Raw genomic sequence first — 24491 nt, forward strand, 5'->3', positions numbered from 1 at the left:
TAACCAGGAATTAACTGAAAAACTTAATTTTTAACATTTTTATGCAGCGACAGCAACTGACATTGTTTATATAACAATATGCAGGCTACAGTTGCAGGTTTCAACGTTAGTAATAACGTCTTCTTCAGAACATACTACTACTCACACGGCGAGGCCTACACAATGGGCTGAAAGTGATTGTGCTACAGCTTGTTTAATAGAAGTGACAACACCTTATGGTTATTCATCAAGATTTACAAAGTTGACTTAGGACACGGCTTGTTTTAGGCAAACGTTTAAATAATATTTTATGTTCTGAAGAAGATGTTATTAATAACGTTGAAACCTAGGTAAACGATAAAGTTAACCTGCAACTGTACGCTGTATATTCTTAAATAAACTGAAAAACTGCTGTGTTTTATGGTATCTTGAATACCCAGACATTTTGTTTTCAGCTGATGGAAGCCGTTCCACAATTGGATCAAACGACAGAACAGTCCAAGGAAAGGATAACGACACTGACAAGTTGCAATAAATCCAGGTCTAGAACCTGTCTGTAGCAAAGAGAAGCACACTTCTAAGAGAACGAAGATTACAGGAAGGCAGAGCTTCATGAAAACAAAAATAGAGAATTATAATGATTTGAACTGAAGACCACCAAGAAAAGCCTATATCAGAGTAAAAGGGGTAAACAGCCCCATTCCACTTGCAAGACGAGGACGGGACAGAGAAGTCCATCACTCCCACGTCCAAGAATAACTATATCCAGAAAAGGCCTAGGCACAAAACAGGGAAACATTTCATTAGTGCTGCAGTCTCGGTTTTTTTTTGATTGTGGCAATCCAAATACAATACCCACATGTTAACACGAGACAGCTCAAAGAGCTGATTCAGACGGCTCTCGCTGAAAGTTAGGTGCTCTAATCATTATCTGTTTGGGTTGTTGGGGTGGGGGCAGTGCCAATACATCTCCACAGGAAGATGTTAAGCTGATGGTCAGGAGTGCAGAGGAACTATTCAAGACCACGAAGAGGTTGTTCTCGATATCTTGTCTCCTTAAGGACCTTTCCCCAAAGACCACATTCGACATTACAAGCGCAGAGCAAGGGTGTTTCGATAGGGATAAAAATAAACCGGAAAGAAGCATCAATTCGCCAATTCCCAGTAGTGGAAGTCGTTGAGAAATCCCTGAACGCAGTATAAGAACAGGACCAGAAACAGTTTTGATTCCCACAGGTTATCGTCAGGGTGATTAAGGATATCAGAAGCGGCAAGCTAGCGGATAGAAATGTTCCATATAAACCTGTAACGTAGTAATGTGGCATCTTCGATTTTGAGTCACGTTGTTGGAAACCATGAGTTGCATATAGCATTCATCCAGAAACGTGTTTTACATAAAGGGGGCTTACCATGACTTGGAGTAACTGCAGATAAGCAGATTTATGGCAGGCACATAAATACCTCAAAATATCTCTTTATATTAGAAACGGAAGTTCATTCTTACCGAAGGTGAACTCCCTTTCTAGGGACTTAGTGACTACCAGGATGAAATAGTATTTGGCAGCAAGTACGAAGGAAATTGTACTGGACTTCCTTGCAAGGGCGGTGTTCCTCCTTCCAAGGAAGTGAGGAGACTGATAGTTGATTGCATACGGATGAACAACTGATTGTCTCATGCAATGCCAACAGCACAGGTGCCTACCTACGTAAATACCGAATGGAGATCAATCTAGTCGTTTGGAATAGGGGTAAGGAACATACATCCTTAAACAGGAGAAGGGAATAATTTATTTTAGTTAGGTTTTGGATCTACTTTAATGGGTAGATATATCAAATAATGGCATATCACGATGAACCCATAATTATGTGATCACTTCATTAGGAGTTCAATGGGTCATAAACAATCCATGGCTTATAGAAATCCTAGGAAAACTGCGACTCGTATAGGAAAGATCTAAACTCACACTTACCTATCGTTAAAACCCTCGAAAATAAGTGTAATAGCTTTATGGAAAGTGGCAAAAGAAGGGAAGTCTGTCATTGTGACCTTGCACAACGAAAACTGTTCTATCATCATTAGGTGCACTCACAGGAATGTTCCTTTTTCGAGTAATTACCTTGAACTGCGAAGAAAGCAGCTAAGAAGGAAAGGACAAAGAGTGAAATGTAGAGATGCCCTCAGTTAATACAGTGTTTTTATTGAGCAAGAGAAACAATTATTGTGGAAGGTATTTCATGCGCAGGTTGAAAGTATAGCAGGTGAAGCCAAACTTCCGCACCAGAACACCGGAAATTTCAAGAGGCACACTATGGAAGGAGGATGGTTGTACAAGGATTGCACATGAGCAGTTGGATGTGCTCCTCAAGACTTACTTCGCTCCCGGCAGTGTGACAGGTAACGCAGACCAGGATTCAATCCTAGCGAGGTACTGGGTTAGAGGTAAAATTCAGGAGAACTGGGAATCTGCTAAATTTGTTGTGGCTTCCAGAAACTTCCGTGGCCGACAAAATGTGTATCTGTTTAGGTCATCAGGCGCAGATGGAAAGGCTCTGCTACAGTAAGCATGACCAAAATTACTCAGATTGCTGTGTAGCAGCAGCAATCAGTCCAAATTGTTGTAGGACTATGAGTATTGTTTTAATTCCAAAGCCAGGGAAAACTGACCATATCAAGGATCTTTTTAAGGGCATTGCAAAAGCTGGTTAATTTACACATGAAGGAAAGAAGGTTAACTGAGGTCCCTTTACAGGGAAGCAAACATTCATACCTAGTAGGTAAACCATGCAAAACAATAATTCACTAACTTTCTGGGGGGGGCTAGACGAAGCCCTAAACTATACAGAAATTCCTCTCTGCCTCTTTTTGTATAATGTGTGGAATTTCAGCATTGGGATGACTGCGAAATTAACATGGGTTCTTCGGATATATGTTCTAAGATGGAAAATATTCTTATGTTCACTACAGCGGCACGTGGGAAATAATTGAGATCCAAGTCCCAAGAGCATATACAGGATACCTACTTCTACAATGAGACTTATAACTAATGTGGTTACAGCCTCTCGCTACACGAAGGATCCATACCTGATGACAGCAACGCGGTTTAGATCACACTTAGACAAAAAAAGAAAATAGCTGTATATCATCAACATCGCCTTGTTCTAGCATTTTTGTACATACAGTTTGAATTTATTTAATGTAGGATCTGAAAACGATGTCTTGGGACATGACAGCACGGATTCAAAAAACATGGTTCTTTTGAATCACAATTCATAGTAAATAATGAATTCTGTCGACAGAAGATCTCAAGTTGATTTCGTAGTTTTAGATAGAAAATTGTGCTATAAACAACGAAGCTAAGACACAAATTGAAGTTATGTTCAAAAACTAATACTAGCAATCCATTATAATTGCATTTTCCACTGTAAAAGATGGATTACTAACCGACGCACTGTCAGACAAAGCAGCGAAGATAACACCCAACAGAGCTGCTCTTGCAGACTTTCATTCTCCCACCTTACCATCTGGGACAAATTGCAAGACATATGATAATTCGACTTTTCATGACAATACTCCCCTCTAATGTTTGTTCCGAGCACAAAACTCGACGTGATCGAATGCTTTTATCGTATCTTCGCCTAGTTTAGTTTTCTTTGCAAAAGCACCTTATTTCATCGTACACAGAGTAAAACAATTTGCCACACTTTTTGTCATACAGCATTCACTTATCTCCGTGTTTCCACAGTCTTTTGAAAGATCGGTCTCCACCAATGTGACCAGTTTCATTTTTTCATTCGATAAAGCAGCTGGATCGGAGCCATCTCAACCACTGCCAGGAAATGTCGTAGCTGAATCACTTTTATTCACTGATGAGCGAACAAAGACTAATGCATTACAAAAATTAACTACAACAAAGAAATAATCAAAATAAATGGTGACAGTAAACAATTGTATTGAATCTGTATTACGCAATAAAAAATAAACTAAAACTTACTACTCCACTAAGAACGTTGCTGAGCGAGTGAATATCGACGCAAAGCAGGCTGTTGAAATATTTATGCAGCTAAGCACTAGTTAGTTGTTCCCTGAGGACAGAAAACCGCTACCCTGTACTTGCGAGAGCCAACGCTAGAGCAGAACAGACAGCTTTCAGTTTTCCGCACTTACTCTGCTTTTTCATTTATTGTTTCATTTTTGTTGCCCATGTTGTGTTTGTACTGCGTACCTGAAAAATTTTCTTTGTGGGTTGGGGGGTGGGGGGGGGGGTGGGGACATGGTCGGAGATGGCGTACTACAATAAAATACTGGGTGGTGGGGGAAGGAGGGGAGGAGTGGAGGGGAGGGGGGGCTGGAGGGGTGGCGTGCGGTCCAGGAGCATTTAAGCACCCACGGAGTCAGAGACACTGACTCCATCTGATATCCATCGTTCATCTGTAAAATCGCACGTCATGCAATTCTATTGTCTTCTGTTCCAGTTTTCCCACTGTCCATGATTCACTACGACACAATGGCAAGTTGCAAACATATATTCTTAGGAAATTCTTACTCAGATGAAAGCACACGTTTGATAGCAATAGAATGCTCTTACAAGGAATACCACCTTTGTCTGTGATAGTCAGATTAACTTCGCCTACTTCGTTACCATCAGTTTTATGTTAAGTTTCTCACTATTCACATTTTTGATGTCATTTTAATTTATCCTCAATCCATAATCTGCCATCATAATTCATTCGATTGAACTGATCCCGTAATTCTTCTTCGATTTCACTGAGAGTATCGATGTCATGAGCGAATTTCGTCACTGCTATCCTTTCACCCTAAATTTTAATCGCACTCTTGATTCTTCTGTTATTGATTCTTCGAGGAATTGATCGATCAGTAGGAGCAAAATACTGAATCCCTGCTTTACACCCTTTCGTATCCGAGTATTTCGTTCATGGTCTTCCAATCTTTTTCTCCCTCCTGGTCATTATGAATACTGTACACAACTGGTCTTTCCCTGTAACATATCCGGCCGGAGTGGCCGTGCGGTTCTAGGCGCTACGGTCTGGAGCCGAGTAACCGCTACGGTCGCAGGTTCGAAACCTGCCTCGGGCATGGATGTGTGTGATGTCGTTGGGTTAGTTAGGCTTAATTAGTTCTAAGTTCTAGGTGACTGATGACCTAAGAAGTTAAGTTGCATAGTGCTCAGAGCCATTTGAACCAAGACAGCCTGTAACTTACTTCTATTATTCTCGGAACTTTCACCATTTCACATGGTCGAACGCTTCTTACAGAAATCCTATGCTCATATCATGATTTTTCTTCTGTCCTGCTTCTTGTATCAAGCGCGAAGTTATCTGTACCTTTCCTATAGACATAACGATCGTTATCTAATATAGCCTCAGGTTTCTTTTCCGTTCTTTTGTACATTACCAATGTCAGCGGCTTGGATGCACGCCATGTTAACTTGATTGTGGGATAATTTCCGCATCCATCTGCCATCGCTATCTTAGGGAATGTGTGGACGACGTTCTTCGGAACATCTGATGGTACATCACCTGTGTCATAGTCAAACGTCCCCTTAGAAAAATTATTGCACGACTGTGCTTAAACTGACACACAATATTTTTTTGCGCAACGCAATCTGACTTTCAGTAATTCCTACAAGAGAATGGCCCTGATTAACATTAACCTATACGTTTCACAAATCACTTACCTCACAAAAATCTTCGTTACTCAAGCTACTGCAATACAGCGAGCACCACTACTGCCAGCTAAATAAAAGATTCAAACTACTGAAGGCACTAACTACTGATAGGCATTTTTAGCAAATGAAAGATTTTAATAGAGAACAAACAATGTATTTACCTCACTAGTCATAATATATATAGCAGTTCATGACAAAAATTCTTACAAATTTCAAAACTCCGCCATCTCTCTCCCCACGTCCACCACTGCTAGCCGCTCACCTCCAACTGCGCAACGCTACGCGCTGTTAGCACCCAGCTGCCGCTGCCCAACACTACAATGGCGAGTATTACAACAATGCCAACCAGCCACAGACTGCACACGGCACAGCCAGTGATTTTCATACAGAGCGCTACGTGGCGGCGGCGTTACCAATAAAAAAACCTAAACAGCCTACTTACAATAGGAGTCTACACACTAACCTGAATAGTCGCTATTTTATAAATTCCGAGGGAATATTTTCTATCCCACCAGCTTTATTTGATCTCGAGTCTTCCAGAGCTGGTTTAAATTCTGATTCTAATGCTGGAATTTTTACGTGTCCTTTATCGACTACGGCCGGCCGGTGTAGCCGAGCGGTTCTAGCCGCTTCAGTCTGGAACCGCGCGATCGCTACGGTCGCCATTTGAACCATTTGAAACTTATCGACTTCAGTTCCGACATCTATCACGTCACAAGAGCAGTCTTCCCCTAATACAGGCCTTCATCGCTTTCTTTCCACCTATTCGTTGTTTTATCTGCGTGTAACAAAGGAATTCTCCTTGAATCCTTGCTTTAAATTACAAGGAAGTTGTTCTGACTTTTCTATATGCTGAGTCAGTGCTTCTGACGGTAATTTCTTTTACGGCTCCTTCAGTTTTTTCCTGTCTCCATTACGCCTTGGCTGCGGTGCACTTTCTCTTCATTTCATTATCGAATTATTTATGTAACTGTACTCATGTTTTTCCCTGAACATTTACGAACTTCCTCCTTCTGTCGATCAGTTTCAATATATCTTCTGTTACCCAGGGTTTCTTCGCAGTTACCTACCTTGTATCGATGTCCGACAGTCTAACATCTACGAATGCACTCCTTAGGAATGTCTAATCCTTTTCAACTGAATTGCCTAGTGGGACATTTTTTACAGGAGTATCGCATCCTTAGCGATCTCCAAAAGCGTGTTATCATTTTCCACTACAGAACTATCGTGGCAAACTTCTACTATGCTTCTTCCGAATGAGTGGCTCAAACTTCAGTCTGCATATAATCCTTACTAAATTAAGAGTCGAGTCTGTATCTCCTATTGGTTACGCCGTACAACCCAACATCTAATTCCGAATCTGTGTCTGACCATTGAATCTTCCCATGTTTCCGGCTCTTTTCTTAGTGCACCTCTTCGTCTTGTGACTCTTGAACAGAGTATTCGCAAGCACCATTTGAAATTTCTTGCAGGACTCAACTTGTCTTTCTCCTCTCTCACTTCTGCGACCTATCCCACATTCTCCAGTAACCCTTTCTCCTATTCCGTTCCATACATTCGCTTTCTAATTCCTCTTGATTATCACATTTTTGTCTAACTTCTCATGATTAATAACCTCATTCTCATATACTTTCTGAATCTTTTCATCTTTTACGTTCGGTGTCGTTATTTACACTTGAACAATCGTTGTCTGCCTTGAATTGTTGTCGCATATGGTGTCACAAGCCCGGTCTCACAGTAACTTATTCTCAGTCATGCTTTCCCATTTATAAACAATCGTAATCCCGCTATACGATCCTCTGTTGCTGCTGATATTAAACTGTGTTCGTCTGACCCGAAATTCTTTCCATTTCGTTTCAATGATCCGCTCTATATCTGGACTGAGCCTTTGCATATCCCCGTTTCAGACATCCTAGCTTTCCTACGACGTTCAAACTTCTGACATTCCACACTCCGTCTCGTACAGTGTCATCCTTTCGTTGGTTATCCCATCTGTTTCTCATGATCATCGCTCACTCGGCGGCACTTCCCGGGGACCCGAGAGTGGGACTAATCCGGAATCCTTTGCCAATGGACAGATCTTCATGACACAATAGTTTTTATGGCCTTTTCCTCATGCCCGCTGATCATTGCTGATTCTGCCGATGGTTTGCGATAGTATCCAGAGGAGTACATAGAAGAGTCAAAGAGGGGCAATAAGTTTCGTCAAACTTTAGTTTAGCATGCGTTAGAGTATTATATGATGCTCATGAAGCTATAATGGTAGACAAGCGATTGGCATGACAGGCAGATTTAGTGTTGGAATTCCGAGAGAATTCTTTCTGAAAAAATAATACACGTTGCTTTCTCCCAAATATGTTCCGCGCTCAAAACTATGCACTGCCACATGCAAAGTGTGTTATGGAGTATAGCGTACATAATGTAAAGCGGGTTGGGTGACCGTTGGAACGAAAGCGGCGTAATAAAATAATTAAATTCACTGAACTTAAATACACTGCCGATAAAAGTGGAGACCCTTAAGTACAAGGTCATTCTATTGACAAGTAATGTGACAGGTAGCTCGTCACTGTATAAGCGTATGATAACAAATACAGACCAAATCCAAGACACGTGTTGCAGTAAACCCTTTCCTTTAATATTCCTGACTTGTAATAGTATCAGTTCTCCTTGATAGATTTGTCTCAGATTTCACACACTTCTGTAATAAAACAAAACACGGAGAGCTCCTTGTAATGATTTATGATGTCTATTCACATCTTCATTAAAAAAGTACAGTAACAAATCTGTTTTCTAGTACAGAGTTGCTACCATTCAGAATGCAACGAGCTTGAATAGTGAGGACATTAAACCTACCTGAAGCAGTTTCCTCACTGCAGTCTAGCTTTTGTTCTAAATTTTGAATTTGTGCTTCTACTGCATTAATATTAGTGTACTGCCCTCTTGAAATGCATTTCACCTTTTCACTTCATCTGCCAGCAGTAACATCTAACTTCTCATTATGTTCCTTTGCTTTATCTCCTACATGGTATTTTAATTTACCTGTGCCTTTTCTTGTTATAGTTATTTTGTTATTGTTGTTATATCTTGTTATAGTCAATTAATTATTCCTCTTATTCTGTTACTGAGCCTCTGTTTTATCCATTATGCTGCTAACTTTCTTATCAAGTCCTGAAAACAAATAAGTCCAACATCGGTTTTTCTATTTGAACATGACAGGTGGTAGAATCTGGAGGGTTATCTGACAAAGCATCACAGCAAGTACACTAATAGACTGCAGTGTCAGCACTGCTTAAAAATTACCTGCTGTCCCCTTCAAAGCAACACCATCAGTCTGCTACACCAGTTTAGACTTATCACTCCTATCTAAACTCCTACCATACTACCGCTTCTTGCTACACGTCCTCTCAGTCTCGTAATGATAAGTAACACCACATTCTTCACAAACATCATTTCTCAGCCATTCAGTTTTTGGGAGTCAACCCGTTACTGCATAATGTTCCGTTGTCGATGTCTCACGAGCTGCGCTCATTTAAGTAATGGAGATAGCATATATTGACGTCATTAATTAGAGACAGCAGCAGGCGCGTATCGACGACGCGTCACCGTGACGTCTGTACAGGAGCCACCCGTTTTTATGTCATTAGTTGCATCGTATGTACGCCAAGACACTGGCTACTGTGCACTCAAGTAGCTCTATAGAACTTCTTGGCACCCCATCATTCAGTTGAAGCAGTAAGTATCCGATGCTAAGTTATATAGTTATTCGTGAAAGTTTGATTAATAATTTGTACTTCACGAACATACAGCGTACTTGTCACCATCCCATACACGACGATCAGTGTTTAAGTGTCCATAAATAACTGGAAACAGGAGGTACAACAAAAATATAATTAACTAACAGGTACAACTAGAATTATATACTCAAGGTTATTGTGTGGGTAAAGAACTTTAACTGCAGATGTATTACATGGTCAACGAGATTTAAACATCTTTTTTACATTGTCCATTTCATGCGGACTTAGCTTGTGGCATATACAGCATTATGAAATGGTAATTCCAAACAGTAAAGCGTACATTACTGTTAATTATTGATATGTTGTATCGGTATGTCTGTCTGATTTAATCCAGCCGTAAATGCCTGCGTCTCCAGGCGTTTTCATGTTGTAGTAGTACTGCTGTGTTTATTGAACATTGGGTTCATTATTTGCAGCTGAAACGTATTGCAAAATTAAATACTTTTATCTGTGGTCTCATTACTACTATGGAGCCCTTATACTCTCACAACTCTGTTTGCTATCCCTTCCGCTGTAGCAACGATCCAATCCACCACGGTCATGATAGTCTCATCTCTTCTATATTATACTAGGTTACCAGGTCAGTGCCGACGTACTTCTCTAACCCATCTTCTGCTTGCGGTATCTGCGTCTACATCAAAACAGGTACTCCAGAAGTCACTATACGGATTATAGTATGCCGGCCGCGGTGGTATAGCGCTTCAGGCGCTCAGTCCGGAACCGCGCGACTGCTACGGTCACAGGTTCGAATCCTGCCTTGGTCATGGATGTGTGTGATGTCCTTAGGTTGGTTAGGTTTAATTACTTCTAAGTTCTAGGGGACTGATGACCACAGATGTTAAGTCCCATAGTGCTCAGTGCCATTTGAACCATTTTTTTTATTATAGTGGAGAGTCCCTTGTAGTTTTATTAGTCACATCTTTTCCTGTTCCACTCACATAACGATCGAGGGAGAAAGTGCCGTCAATATTCCTCCATAAGGGCACTAATGTTTCTTATCTTTGTTGTCCTTACGCGAAATGTGCGCCGGCGACAGTAGAATACTTGTGCAGTCAGCTTAAAAACCAGTTTTCTAAATTTTCTCAGTGCAGCTCACAAAGCATCCCGGTAAAATCTTGTGTTGATCAAAGTTATCGGTGACAGATACAGCTTCTGAATTACCTCGATGGCAGTTTTAATCCAAATTGGCGGAGATTCCAAGCACTTGAACAGTACTCCAGAATGAGCCGCACGGGTTTTCTACACCCGTTTTCCTTTATTGATGTACTACACTGTCCAACGATTCTCCCAATAACAAAATCAGACCATTCGCCTTCCCTAATATCGTCCTTACGTGTTCGTTCCATTTTAGATTGCTTCGCAACGCTACGTCTAGGTATTTAATCGACGAGACCACGTAGCTGACTGCCAATGCTGTACTAGGATGTAATAGGGTTTTCTTTTTCCTACTCGTCTGCATAAACTTCCACATATAGATCAAGCTGCTGTTCACCATACGAAATAGGACATCTGTCTACTCCTAAGCCGTACTCCTCTTACAGTTACCTAACAAATACATCTTCACGTACACCCCAGCGTCATCAGCAGACAGCCACAAATAGCTACTCACTCAGTGCGACACACAATTTATGGAGGGAACAAGAGTGGTCCTATTACACTACAATCTGGATCCGAGCGACCGCTACGGTCGCAGGTTCGAATCTTGCTCGGGCATGGATGTGTGTGATGTCCTTAGGTTAGTTAGGTTTAGTTAGTTCTCAGTTCTAGGCGACTGATGACCTTAGAAGTTAAGTCACATAGTGCTCAGAGCCATCTTCGCGTACACCGCAGCGTCATCAGCAAACAGCCACAGTTAGCTACTCATTCAGTTCCTCACACAATTTATGTATGTAGAGAATAACAGCTATCCGATTACACTTTTCTTGGGCAACCCTGCCTCTGATGAACGCTCGCCGTCGAGGACAACGTACTGGATTCTGTTACGTAACTTGTCTTCGAGCCACTCAAATATCTGGGACCCTATTGTGTATGCTTGGACCTAGATTAATAGTCTGTAAGTGTGAGGTACGGTGTCCATCCTGGAATCTTGGATTGTATGTCTGAACTGTAAATTAGATTCGGCCTTGCCGTCCTATTAATAAAGAGTCCCAAACCTGTATACCACTTTTTAATGCTGATGACATTCCCAATATTCGTGTGACTATAAAATCTTTTCTTCCGTTCATTTCGCTTCACTGACCCACAACCTATATCCATAGTGAGCATTATAATATTTCCTACCTTCCCTATCAGAAGTAAACTTTTAAGATCTCACACTGCAACTCGGAGAAGGTTACACTAGAACTGGTTATTCAGTCTTTCTCCCACAATCAGTACCCCTTGGAGCTCCCCTGCAATAGCACCGAATGTGGGGACTAATCCGCAATCTTTGACCGATGGCGTTATCATCATTACCCTTTTCTCACTAACTGATCGAGTGTTCTGCTCATACTTATTGTGTAATATTTATATAGATGTGACTTCGGAAACCTCATGTCGTTAATCGTTGCTTGTTATACCGATATTTAGGTGCTTTTTCACACCCCAACCCTTTTCCGCCACCCTGAGAAGGCCGTTGGCTTTTGACGAGTGACTGCCTATGCTTTGGTAGCCTTCGGTGACATTTCCTGAAGATTTTTCTATTGAAAATTCAATCGTTGGATGTGACCGAATACTGTTCCAAGGTCGTTTTGATTAGTAGCCAAAGACGCTATCCCTAGACCACAGAGCATCCTTAGTTCAATAAAATCTCTCTAATATTTTGAAATACCACCGATGTGCATTCGATACCGATGGAGATGTAGCCTGTAAGCTATAGACGTGACAATCGCTTACCCCAAGCTCTTTTGATCAATGGAAAACGAGATGAAATGTTCTCTGATTTAGAGATTGTCTGGATTAAGGTAAAAGCTGTACTCCAACAATATTTAGTGTAGTACAGTGCTTAAAATACGTGAAAGGTCACAGAGCTCAAGCTGGAAGTATAATCGGAAAGGCTTACATGTTTTCAAAGGGCTGAGTAGAGGGCGATCGCGATCACCTTAGAGGTTTGCCCGAGTGACAAGCAGCTGTCTCCAAAGCTTGCTTTAATGTACACTTGCTGTCCGAAGAGAGACATATAACGATAATATGAAATCGATAATAACCTACGTTCCACTAACAATAAGGGAAAATTGAAACTCTGTATTATAGACAAGTAGGTGAAAAACCTGTAGGGCCTAGGTATTCATTTTGTAATTTTCCTATTAGAAGCGACAAAAATGAAATTTATTAGTAGCATAATATCGAAAATGCTTGATTTCTGCGTATTCGTGAAAAAAATATTTTAAAATATGAAAGTCATACAAAGAAATATGCATAATGTAGAACTGTATAATTACAGGCTACAGCCCTGTCACACTCCCTTCGCCTTCACTGCTTCTTTTTCACACCATTCGACTCTTATAACTGCCTTCTATTTTCTGTACAAATTGTAAATAGCCTTTCGCTCCCTGTATTTTATACCTGCCACCTTCACAATTTGAAAGAGAGTGTTCCAGTTAACATTGTCAAAAGCTTTTTCTACGTCTACAAATGCTAGAAACATAAGTTTGCCTTTCTTTAACCTGTCTTATAATATGTCAGTATTGCCTCGCGTGTTCTTATTTTTCTACGGAATGCAAAATGATCTTCCTCGAGGTAGGCTTCTACCAGCCTTTCCTCTCCTTTGTACAGAATCCGTGTTAGTATTCTGCCGCTGTGACTTACTAAACTGACAATTCGGTAATTTTCACACCTATCATCACCTGCTTAATTTGGGATTGGTATTATTATATTCTTCTTGAAGTCTGAGGATATTTCGGCTGGCTCATACATCTTGCTCACCAGATGGTATTGTCAGGACTGGCCCTCCCAAGGCTTTCAGTAGTTCTAATGGAATGTTATCTACTTCCGTGTTCTTGTTTCGACTTAGGTATTTCAGTACTCAGTCAAATTCTTCACGCAGTATCATATCTCACACTTTATCTTCATCTACGTCCTCTTACATTTCCAGAATATACCCCTCAAGGACATCACCATTGTATAGACTCTCTATACATTCCTTCCAGCTTTCAGCATTTTTTTTTTTTTTTTTTTTTTTTTTGCAATTTGTGTTAAGTTTCTATGGGACCAAACTGCTGAGGTCATCGGTCCCTAGGCTTATCCACTACTTAACCTAACTTAAATGTACTTACGCTAAGTACAACTTACACACCCATGCCTCAGGGAGGACTCAAACATCCTACGGTGGGAGATGCGCGTACCGTGACAAGGCGTTTCAGACAGTGCGGTTACCCCCACGGCCAACTTTGTGCTTTCCTTTCTTTGCTTAGGACTGGTTTCCCACCTGAGCTCTTGATGTTCATACAGGTGGTTCTCTTTTCTCCAAAGGTCCCTTTAATTTTCCTGTAGGCAACATCTATCTTCCCCTTGTGATATCTGTCTCTACGTCCTTAAATTTGTCCTCCATCCATATCCCGCTTAGCCATTTTGCACCTTCTGTCGATCTTATTTCATGGATCTTTTTTATTGGTTTTCGCTTGCTTCATTTACTGCATCTCTATATTTTCTGCTCTCATCAGTTAAATTAAATATCTATTCGGTTACCCAATGATTTCAACTAGCCCTCGTCTTTTTATCTACATGACCCTCTGCTGCCTTCACTATTTCATCCCTCAAGGGTAACCATTGATAAGTAACACTGCCCAGTAAGCTGTCCTCGACGGTGAGTGTTCATTAGAGACAAGGGTGTAGTCAGGAGTGCCCCAGGGAAGTGTGATGGGACCGATGTTGTTCTCTATATACATAAATGATTTGGTGGACAGACTGATTAGAAATCTGCGCTTATTTGCTGATGATGCCGTGCTGTATGGTAAGGTGTGGAAGTTGAGTGACTGTAGGAAGATACAAAACGACTTGACAAAATATCCGATTGGTGTGATAAATGGCAGCTAGCCGTAAACGCAGAAAAATTTAAGTTAATGCGGATGTGTAGGAGGAACAAACCTGTCATTTTTGCACACAGTATTACAAGTGTCCTGCTTGACGCAGTCAAAGCGAGATGAGGTGGAACGAGCGTGCGAGAGCTGCGGTAGGGAGGACGAATCGTCGAATTTGGTTTATTTGCAGAATGTTAGCAATGAATGGTTCACGTGCAAAGGAGACATCATGTAGCACGGGAGTGCGACATATTCTTGAGCGTTGCTCGAGCGCTTGGGATCCGCAGCAAGTCAGACTGACGAAAGACATCGAAGCAGATCAGAGGCGGGCTGCTAGATACGTTACCAGTAGGTTTTAACAACACATAAATGTCTCGCAGATGGTTCAGGAACTCAAATGGGAATCCCTGGAGGGTAGGTGACGGTGGTTTTGAGAAACATCAGTGAAAAAAATGTAGAGAAACAACGCTTGAAACTGACTGCAGGACGATTGTACTGCCACCATCATGAGATGCGCGTAAGGGCTAAGCAGAGAAAACACAAGAAATAAGGCCGTATGCAGAGGCATATGAATGGTTGTTTTTTCCTCGCTTTATTTGCAAGTAGAATAGGAAAGGAAATGACAAATAGCGGTACAAGATACACTCCGCCGCACACCATAAGGCGGCTTTCGGAGTATCGATGTAGATGTGATGTAGGTGCATCCAAATATTTTAAATTCTCTTTTCCATTTGCATGCAAAAAATTACTCAATATATCAATATGCACACTCATGGGGGGAGTGAATAGGAAACTGATGTACTTAGCTTTCTAGCCTCCTGAAATACAAAGCTAAAGAAGCGCATGTCTACAGTGTGCCGAGAAGCACAGACACTAGCGTACTACTATTATATGAAAACCCACATATCGTATATGTAAAACACAGACGACACTTCTATCCTACGTCATACTTCAACTAATTATGAAAACAAACGGCCACACAGACCTAACACTCTGTTAGGATTAGATAACACACCGGAGCGTCTAATGATGTTTTCCCAGGCCACGAATCATGAATAGTAAACAGTTTCTATGGTTGTAATCCTACCTCTAGGTTCGGATGCACGTCACAATGCAAGTGACAAACGTATAGAGGAATATTTGTACAAATCAAACCACTAACCGCAGCCCGGAAACCATAAGGCTTGTTTTTCTTTTCTTAGCGCGCCTGCTTAGTTCACACTCACGTCGTTTCTGTTGTCGGCTGTTGATTATCAGAGAAGCTGGCAGGATGCAGCTTTGGTGCTGGCGGGAACTCATTCATACCAGCCCTCTGCTACCGTCCATATATACTGCATTTGGAGCTGTTTGGTTACATGTGGTACGTGACTGTGTCAGCTTTTGCGCTGAATTCGCCACCACCGAGCGTGGAACTAACTCTTTATTATTTCGTAACACCTCATGCTGAAATGGCGAAACCGGCTGGCGTTGTAAAGCGACAGACGCTGTATGGCCCCATCTAGGTTACTACGTTTTATTGTTCTTTTTCGTATCTAGATGATACTTTTCTTCTCTGGCAACTCTTTATGGTTCGGTCATAATATATTTCAATTGCAAGCTGCTAGTTGAGGTATTATCATTATTTAAATTAACGCCAGTTACTAGTTCAATTCAATAACTTCATACTATTCGTGTTCTACAGTCATATTTACAAACAGAATCTTGTACTGAAACTATTTTATGTTAATGTACGATCTATGCAGTCGGGCCAAGGAGATATAAAATTCTGCTGTGGATTCACTTCCAAACTATCACAATAGGATGCAGTCAATAGTTTCGTACATGAAAATTGGTGACACGTTGCAGTTGGGCAAAAGTAATGTTTCCACCCTGGGGATAATTATTCACTAACGCCTGGAATAAATCTTTCAAGGATAAAAGCAAGACGTGTCTAATTATCGTGCAGTCGTATTACTAATTAGTTCAGGATATAATATCTCTTATCATGTCTGCCTTTGCACCATGAAATCGATAGCCCAAGATTTGAATACCTACAGATTTCACCACCGCCTCGAGACTATGTAGGAAGGCACACATATTGACGGAGCTGCTGACGTCACACACCGTCGGCAGGAGGAAAGCCGATTCCGACCGAGCTGTAATTCTCTGATGACTCAGTCTAGCTCACACCATGCTCCGTTCTAACCAAATGTAATTTAGAATTTTCTTAAGCTCTGAAGCGACTAACGACTTTGATACATTGAAACTGGTAGTCTGACACATTTAGGATGTCAAACAAAGCACCACAATTACAACAGTCATCAGCTATTTAGCATCCACTATTGAGTGAACTTCTCTCCTTGACTTTTCCTGGAGTAGTATGATCTTCAGTGACACTCATACACGATGATCTTCCGTATTTCGTACTGTGTGACGATATTCGACATCCATTACAACCAGTTATCTACTCGCCTCCATTTACCTCCAGGCCATATAATTTAAATTTCAGTACTGCGCCGATTAGGTCTCTGCTGTTTACTACATTTGAATTTTATTTCCTCTTGCTCTCGTAGTAATTCGAATCATGCATACATCCCTCTCTCACAAAACTATCCTTATTCTTGAATGCTTTCTGCTAGTTAAGTTCATATTTGTCTGCTGTGTGTCGAAACGGATAACACACATTGATGGGTTCAGTCTCACTAGATACTTCGCTTTGGAAACTCAATAAAGTTTATAAACGGCACTCTGGGCCAGTTTTACTCTTCCGCTTATTGCTTTTGACAACAGTAATAAATTATCATAAAAATTATTTTGCTCATTTGGTAAATCTACCATATAGTGGCACTTCACTGAATGAAGAAATATTTAAAGACTGACATTAATCAAAAATTCAAGTTTCCTGGACACTGAGAAGACAGCACAAAATATTATGAAACATTTGTTGTGGAGTTTCCATTGTTGTTGTTGTTGTCTTCAGTCCTGAGACTGGTTTGATGCAGCTCTCCATGCTACTCTATCTTGTGCAAGCTTCTTCATCTCCCAGTACCTACTGAAACCTACATCCTTCTGAATCTGCTTAGTATATTCATCTCTTGGTCTCCCTCTACGATTTTTACCCTCACGCTGCCCTCCAATACTAAATTTGTGATCCCTTGATGCCTCAGAACATGTCCTACCAACCGATCCCTTCTTCTCGTCAAGTTGTGCCACAAACTTCTCTTCTCCCCAATCCTATTCAATACCTCCTCATTAGTTATGTGATCTACCCATCTAATCTTCAGCATTCTTCTGTAGCACCACATTTCGAAAGCTTCTATTCTCTTCTTGTCCAAACTATTTATCGTCCATGTTTCACTTCCATACATGGCTACACTCCATACAAATACTTTCAGAAATGACTTCCTGACACTTAAAGCTATACTCGATGTTAACAAATTTCTCTTATTCAGAAACGATTTCCTAGCCATTGCCAGTCTACATTTTATATCCTCTCTACTTCGACCATCATCAGTTATTTTGCTCCCCAAATAGCAAAACTCCTTTACTACTTTAAATGTCTCATTTCCTAATCTAATTCCCTCAGCATCACCAGACTTAATTCGACTACATTCCATTTTTCTCGTTTTGTTTTGTTGATGTTCATCTTATATCCTCCTTTCAAGACACTGTTCATTCCGTTCAACTGGTCTTCCAAATCCTTTGCTGTCTCTGACAGAATTACAGTGTCATCGGCGAACCTCAAAGTTTTTATTTCTTCTCCATGGATTTTAATACCTACCCCGAATTTTACTTTTGTTTCCTTTACTGCTTGCTCAGTATACAGATTGAATAACATCGGGGACAGGCTACAACCCTGTCTCACTCCCTTCCCAACCGCTGCTTCCCTTTCATGCCCCTCGAGTCTTATAACTGCCATCTAGTTTCTGTACAAATTGTAAATAGCCTTTCGCTCCCTGTATTTTACCCCTGCCATCTTTAGAATTTGAAAGAGAGTATTCCAGTCAACATGGTCAAAAGCTTTCTCTAAGTCTACAACTGCTAGAAACGTAGGTTTGAATTTCCTTAATCTTTCTTCTAAGATAAGTCGTAAGGTCAGTATTGCCTCACGTGTTCCAGTATTTCTACGGAATCCAAACTGATCTTGCGAGGTCGGCTTCTACTAGTTTTTACATTCGCCTGTAAAGAATTCGTGTTAGTATTTTGCAGCTGTGGCTTATTAAACTGATTGTTCGGTAATTTTCACATCTGTCAACACCTGCTTTCTTTGGGATTGGAATTATTATATTCTTCTTGAAGTCTGAGGCTATTTCGCCTGTTTCATACATCTTGCTCACCAGATGGTAGAGTTTTGTCAGGACTGGCTCTCCCAAGGCAGTCAGTAGTTCCAATGGAATGTTTTCTACTCCAGGGGCCTTGTTTCGACTCAGGTCTTTCAGTGTTCTGTCATACTCTTCACGCAGTATCGTATCTCCCATGTCATCTTCATCTACATCCTCTTCCATTTCCATAATATTGTCCTCAAGTACATCGCCCTTGTATAGACCCTCTATATACTCCTTCCACCTTTCTGCTTTCCCTTCTTTGCTTAGAACTGGGTTTCCATCTGAGCTCTTGATATTCATACGAATGGTTCTCTTTCCTCCAAAGGTCTCTTTAATTTTCCTGTAGGCAGTATCTATCTTACGAATAGTGAGATAAGCCTCTACATCCTTACATTTGTCCTCTAGCCGTCCCTGCTTGGCCATTTTGCACTTCCTATCGATCTCAATTTTGACACGTTTGTATTCCTTTTTGCCCGCAACATTTACTGCGTTTTTATATTTTCTCCTTTCATCAATTAAATTCAATATTTCTTCTGTTACCCAAGGATTTCTACTAGCCCTCGTCTTTTTACCTACTTGAACCTCTGTTGCCTTCACTACTTCATCCCTCAAAGCTACCCATTCTTCTTCTACTGTATTTTTTCCCCATTTCTGTCAATTGTTCCCTTATACTCTGCCTGAAACTCTGTACAACCTACGGTTCCTTCAGTTTATCCAGGTCCCATCTCCTTAAATTCCCATCTTTTTGCAGTTTCTTCAGTTTTAATCTGCAGTTCATAACTAATAGATTGTGGTCAGAGTCCACATCTGCCCCTGGAAACGTCTTACAATTTAAAACCTGGTTCATAATTCTCTGTCTTACCATTATATAATCTATCTGAAACCTGTCAGTATCTCCAGGCTTCTTCCATGTATACAGCCTTCTTTCATGATTCTTGAACCAAGTGTTAGCTATGCTTAAGTAGTGCTCCGTGCAAAATTCTACCAGGCGGCTTCCTCTTTCATTTCTTAGCCCCAATCCATGTTCACCTACTACGTTTCCTTCTCTTCCTTTTCCTACTGTCGAATTCCAGTCCCCCATGACTATTAAATTTTCGTCTCCCTTCACTATCTGCATAATTTCTTTTATTTCATCATACATTTCTGCAATTTCTTCGTCATCTGCAGAGATAGTTGGCATATAAAGTTGTACTACTGTAGTAGGTGTGGGCTTGGTATCTATCTTGACCACAATAATGCGTTCACTATGCTGTTTGTAGTAGCTCACCCGCATTCCTATTTTCCTATTCATAATTAAACCTACTCCTGCATTACCCCTATTTGATTTTGTGTTTGTAACCCTGTAGTCACCTGACCAGAAGTCTTGTTCCTCCTGCCACCGACCTTCATTAATTCCCACTATATCTAACTTTAACCTTTCCATTTCCCTTTTTATATTTTCTAACTTACCTGCCCGATTAAGGGATCTGACATTCCACGCTCCGATCCGTAGAACGCCAGTTTTCTTTCTCCTGATAACGGCATCCTCTTGAGTAGTCCCCGCCCGGACATCCGAATGGGGGACAATTTTACCTCCGGTATATTTTACCCAAGAGGACGCCATCATCATTTATTCATACAGTAAAGCTGCATGCCCTCGGGAAAAATTACGGCTGTAGTTTCCCCTTGCATTCAGCCGTTCGCAGTACCAGCACAGCAAGGCCGTTTTGGTTATTACTACAAGGCCAGATCAGTCAATCATCCAGACTGTTGCCCTTGCAACTACTGAAAAGGCTGCTGCCCCTCTTCAGGAACCACACGTTTGTCTGGCCTCTCAACAGATACCCGTCCGGTGTGGCTGTACCTACGGTACGGCTATCTGTACCGCTGAGGCACGCAAGCCTCCCCACCAACGACAAGGTCAATGGTTCATGGGAGTTCCCATTATTATCCATAAAAGTGTTATATTATTTTTATTTAGTTTGGCCGTCAGCACACTGTATGGCGCAACCTCATACGATTTCCGCTCCCTCCTCAACCCGCCCCATTGTCACAACCTGCTTATTACAGCGTGGCATCTGGACCATACGTAACCAGTTATTAATTGCGTTATTCTCATCCCTGTAGTCTCCTTCAATTTTTATTGTATAGCAACATAGAGAATGTTGTCTGATATCTTAATAATTATCTTTATATTTTGTAATCTATTTTTTCGTATATTGTTCCGTTAGTTACTTCTGTGGCAACCACCTGGATTCTTATATCAGTCTATGTAATATTCAGCATCTTCGAGTATAACAAGTTCCAGACTAATCCATTTCCTTCTCATCAAGTTTTCTCACAGTCCATGATGCACCTCCACAGATTGCTGGGCTCGTAACAAACATTCGTAGAGATTTGTTCCTCAAAATGACACACGTTTAATACTAGTGTACTTGCTTTAGCAGAATGCTCCTAGTTCGTCTACATCGTTATCCCCATTTTCCATGTTATATTTGCCCCTAATCACATTTCCGCAACTGGTTAAGACGGTCGTCTTTCCTTGGTTTACTCTCAGTTCAGTGTAGTCAATAGACAGTTTTTCACATAAAAAGATCCTATTACAGACGAGAGCTATGTCAGCCGCAAGTCTTGTGCGACATCCTTCCACCCTGAAATTTTAATTCCACTTTAGAATCTTCCTTTTACTTATTTCTTTAATTCTTGATTTGAGGGTTCAACAGTGGCAAAGTTGACTGTGTTCCTGCCTCGCGCCCTTCTCTCTTATTCTACCACTCTTATTGTTCATTACCCGTCATTCCATATATATCGTTCTTATTGTTTTGAGAATTTCAAAAGCCTTGCACCACTTTGCCGTCGCTTCGTTTCGTTTGTCCTGTGTAACAGGTTCACAAAATTCTTTCCACTCATTTGTTCAGAAAGTTTAACGCCTGATCTTTCAGATGTATTGGGCAGCCGTTCTCGCAGTTACTTACCCTGCTCACTTATGAACTGTGTGGCTGACGCCCTTCCATAAGTCCAAATTACTGCAAGGAGATTCCACGCACTAAATTGAAGAAACATTTGGCTGTCAATTCCTGCAGTCACTTCAGAAACTCAGAACGAGTGTTATCTATGCCTTGTGATTCGTTCGGTCACATGTCCTGTAAGGCTATTTCAGTCTCAGATATTAATAATGGATCCCTCATGACTTACATATGCATATCTATTTTATATTCTTCTATCCACATAGGAAACATAGTACTCCTTCCACTAATATTCGCTTTCGTTTCTGGTTAACGTTGGAGTACCTTTTACACCGGTAGTGTGGACATGTTCGATTTTAAGTTAACCGGAAGCTATTTTGACCTTTCTATGAGTTGAGACTGCCCATCGAGCATCGTTTTCTTTTCTGTGCGTAATTTTTCCCTGTAGACATTTCTTTTTAAATACTGTTTACTCCCGATTGATTACGTTTCTTAGTCTGTAATACTGCACCATTTCTTTCTGTACACTGTGTGATCAAAAGTATCCGGAAACCTGGCTGAAAATGACTTATAAGTTCATGGCACCCTCCACAGGCAATGCTGGAATTCAGTATTGTGTTGGCCCACCCTTAGCCTCGATGACAGCTACCGCGCTGGCAGGCATACGTTCAGTCAGATGCTGGAAGGTTTCTTGGAGAATGGCAGGCCATGCTTCACGGAGTGCCTCACTGAGGGGAGGTATCAATGTCGGTGGTCGGCGTTCCAGAACATTCCGAAGGTTTTCGATAGGATTCACAACAGGGCACTGTGCAAGCCAACCCACTGTTCAATTGTCCAATGTTCATGCTCCTTATACTAAGCGAGGCATCTTTTGACATTTACCGGCGTGATGTGAGGCTTATGAGAAGCCGCTCGACCATGAAATCCAAGTTTACTCACCTCCCGCCTAACTGTCAAAGTAGTTGCAGTGGATCCTGATGCAGTTTGGAATTGTGTGATGGTTTGGACAAATGTCTGCCTATTACACTTTACTGTTTGTCGACGGTCTCCGTCAGTCAACGGACAAGGTCAGACTGTACGCTTTTGTGCTGTACGTGTTCCTTCACGTTTCCATTTCTCTATCACATCGGAAAGAATGGATCTAGGCATGTTTAGAAATGGAGTTATGTCAAGTACAGACGTATGACAGAAAAGACATCCAAGCAGCTCAGCACGTTCGAAGCTTGTGTGTTCCGTGGAGCGCCCAATTCTTCTCCCTCGCGTTGTCTAATGACAACTGAGGTCGCCGATAAGGAGTACCTGGCAGTAGGTGGCTGCACAATGCATGTAATACGAAAAACGTATGTTTTTGGGGGTTTCCGGATACTTTTGATCACGTACTGTACCTGAACGTTTGTCTACTTTCCCCTTCATCTCTCAGCAGAAGTATTTCTGGATTCTAATCCACATCTTCATTACCTACATTTTACCTCTACCAATATCTGTGTGTCCAGTTTATATGATTATAATGTTTAGATATATTAGTTCCCCTTCAATGAATTATGTGACTGTTATTCTCCACATCCCACTGACTCTTTCATCCGCTCTGCTATCCCTTTCTCGTCTGTGGTCATTCCATATAGTAGTTATTTTGTTTATGTAACATAGTGGTCTGTGACGATTTTCAAGTGTGTGCCGTTTGTTGCCTGTACATTCTTATACTTTGGATCTTTCACTATAAAGTAATATAAAAAATGTTCATTCATATCTTACTTATTAAATTCATTGTATTTGTGTTTTTGTTTCGCTATATCTTTGCAAAATGTCATGTGCTTCTATAAACTTCCGCAGATATATTGGCTTTTTATTTAGTCAGGTTATCTGACGATGGGCTAGAAATCTGAAAACCGGTTTATTACTACCTATAAAATAGGTGTTATTGGGAAGTATGAGTACTGTGTATTTTTTTTCTTCTTCCCTTTTGCAGGTGATGTCACCGAATGAATCTCACCTGTTGCTGCCAGGAAACACTAAGGCACCTCTATTGGCCACCAAGCCATTCCACTTCACATGCAAGTTTCTTGGTCTCGTGCCATTTACGGTTGATATGAAAACTGGATCTGTGCAGAAATTAAAATCGGATCTAGTTATTGTAACTATCACTAGCATATCACATCTGATTTCTGGGTATTTCTCCGCACACTTCTACTGCAGACCGTTCCCTACATTGTCTGTAGTGAACGTCATATCACTTTTCAGATTAGTGAGTTTGACAACAATAACGTTCGTTTCGATAGTGTCAGATGTTTTCTTCAATACACAAAAATATGAGACAATGGTTAAGTTGATAGCATCATGCGACAAACTTCTGATGACTCATATTGGTCCTGTGAATACAAGTGAGAAGAAGATAGTAAAACTACAACTGGTTTTGCTATTGTTTTACGGTTGTTCATACTACTTACCAATGTTGACGATTATTAAATCTCATGACCATAGGCTGAGCCTAGTGTTTACTGTGGGTGGTTTTAGTGCTACCACTTTGTCACTTTTGAGATTTGCAAATTTACAATTTGTGACTAGATACAGACTTTCATTTCTGAATGTTTGCCTTCACGATATAAGTAACGACGTTGCATATTATGGAAACATTTCTGCCAAGAAATTGGTACCACTTTGTCACTTTTGAGATTTGCAAATTTACAGTTTGTGATTAGGTACAGACTTTCACTTTTGAATGTTTGCGTTCGCGATATAAGAAACGACGTTGCATATTATGGTAATATATCCGTTAGGAAGCAGTCTT

The sequence above is a fragment of the Schistocerca gregaria genome, chromosome 4 (assembly GCF_023897955.1).
Source record: "Schistocerca gregaria isolate iqSchGreg1 chromosome 4, iqSchGreg1.2, whole genome shotgun sequence".
Taxonomy (NCBI): domain Eukaryota; kingdom Metazoa; phylum Arthropoda; class Insecta; order Orthoptera; family Acrididae; genus Schistocerca; species Schistocerca gregaria.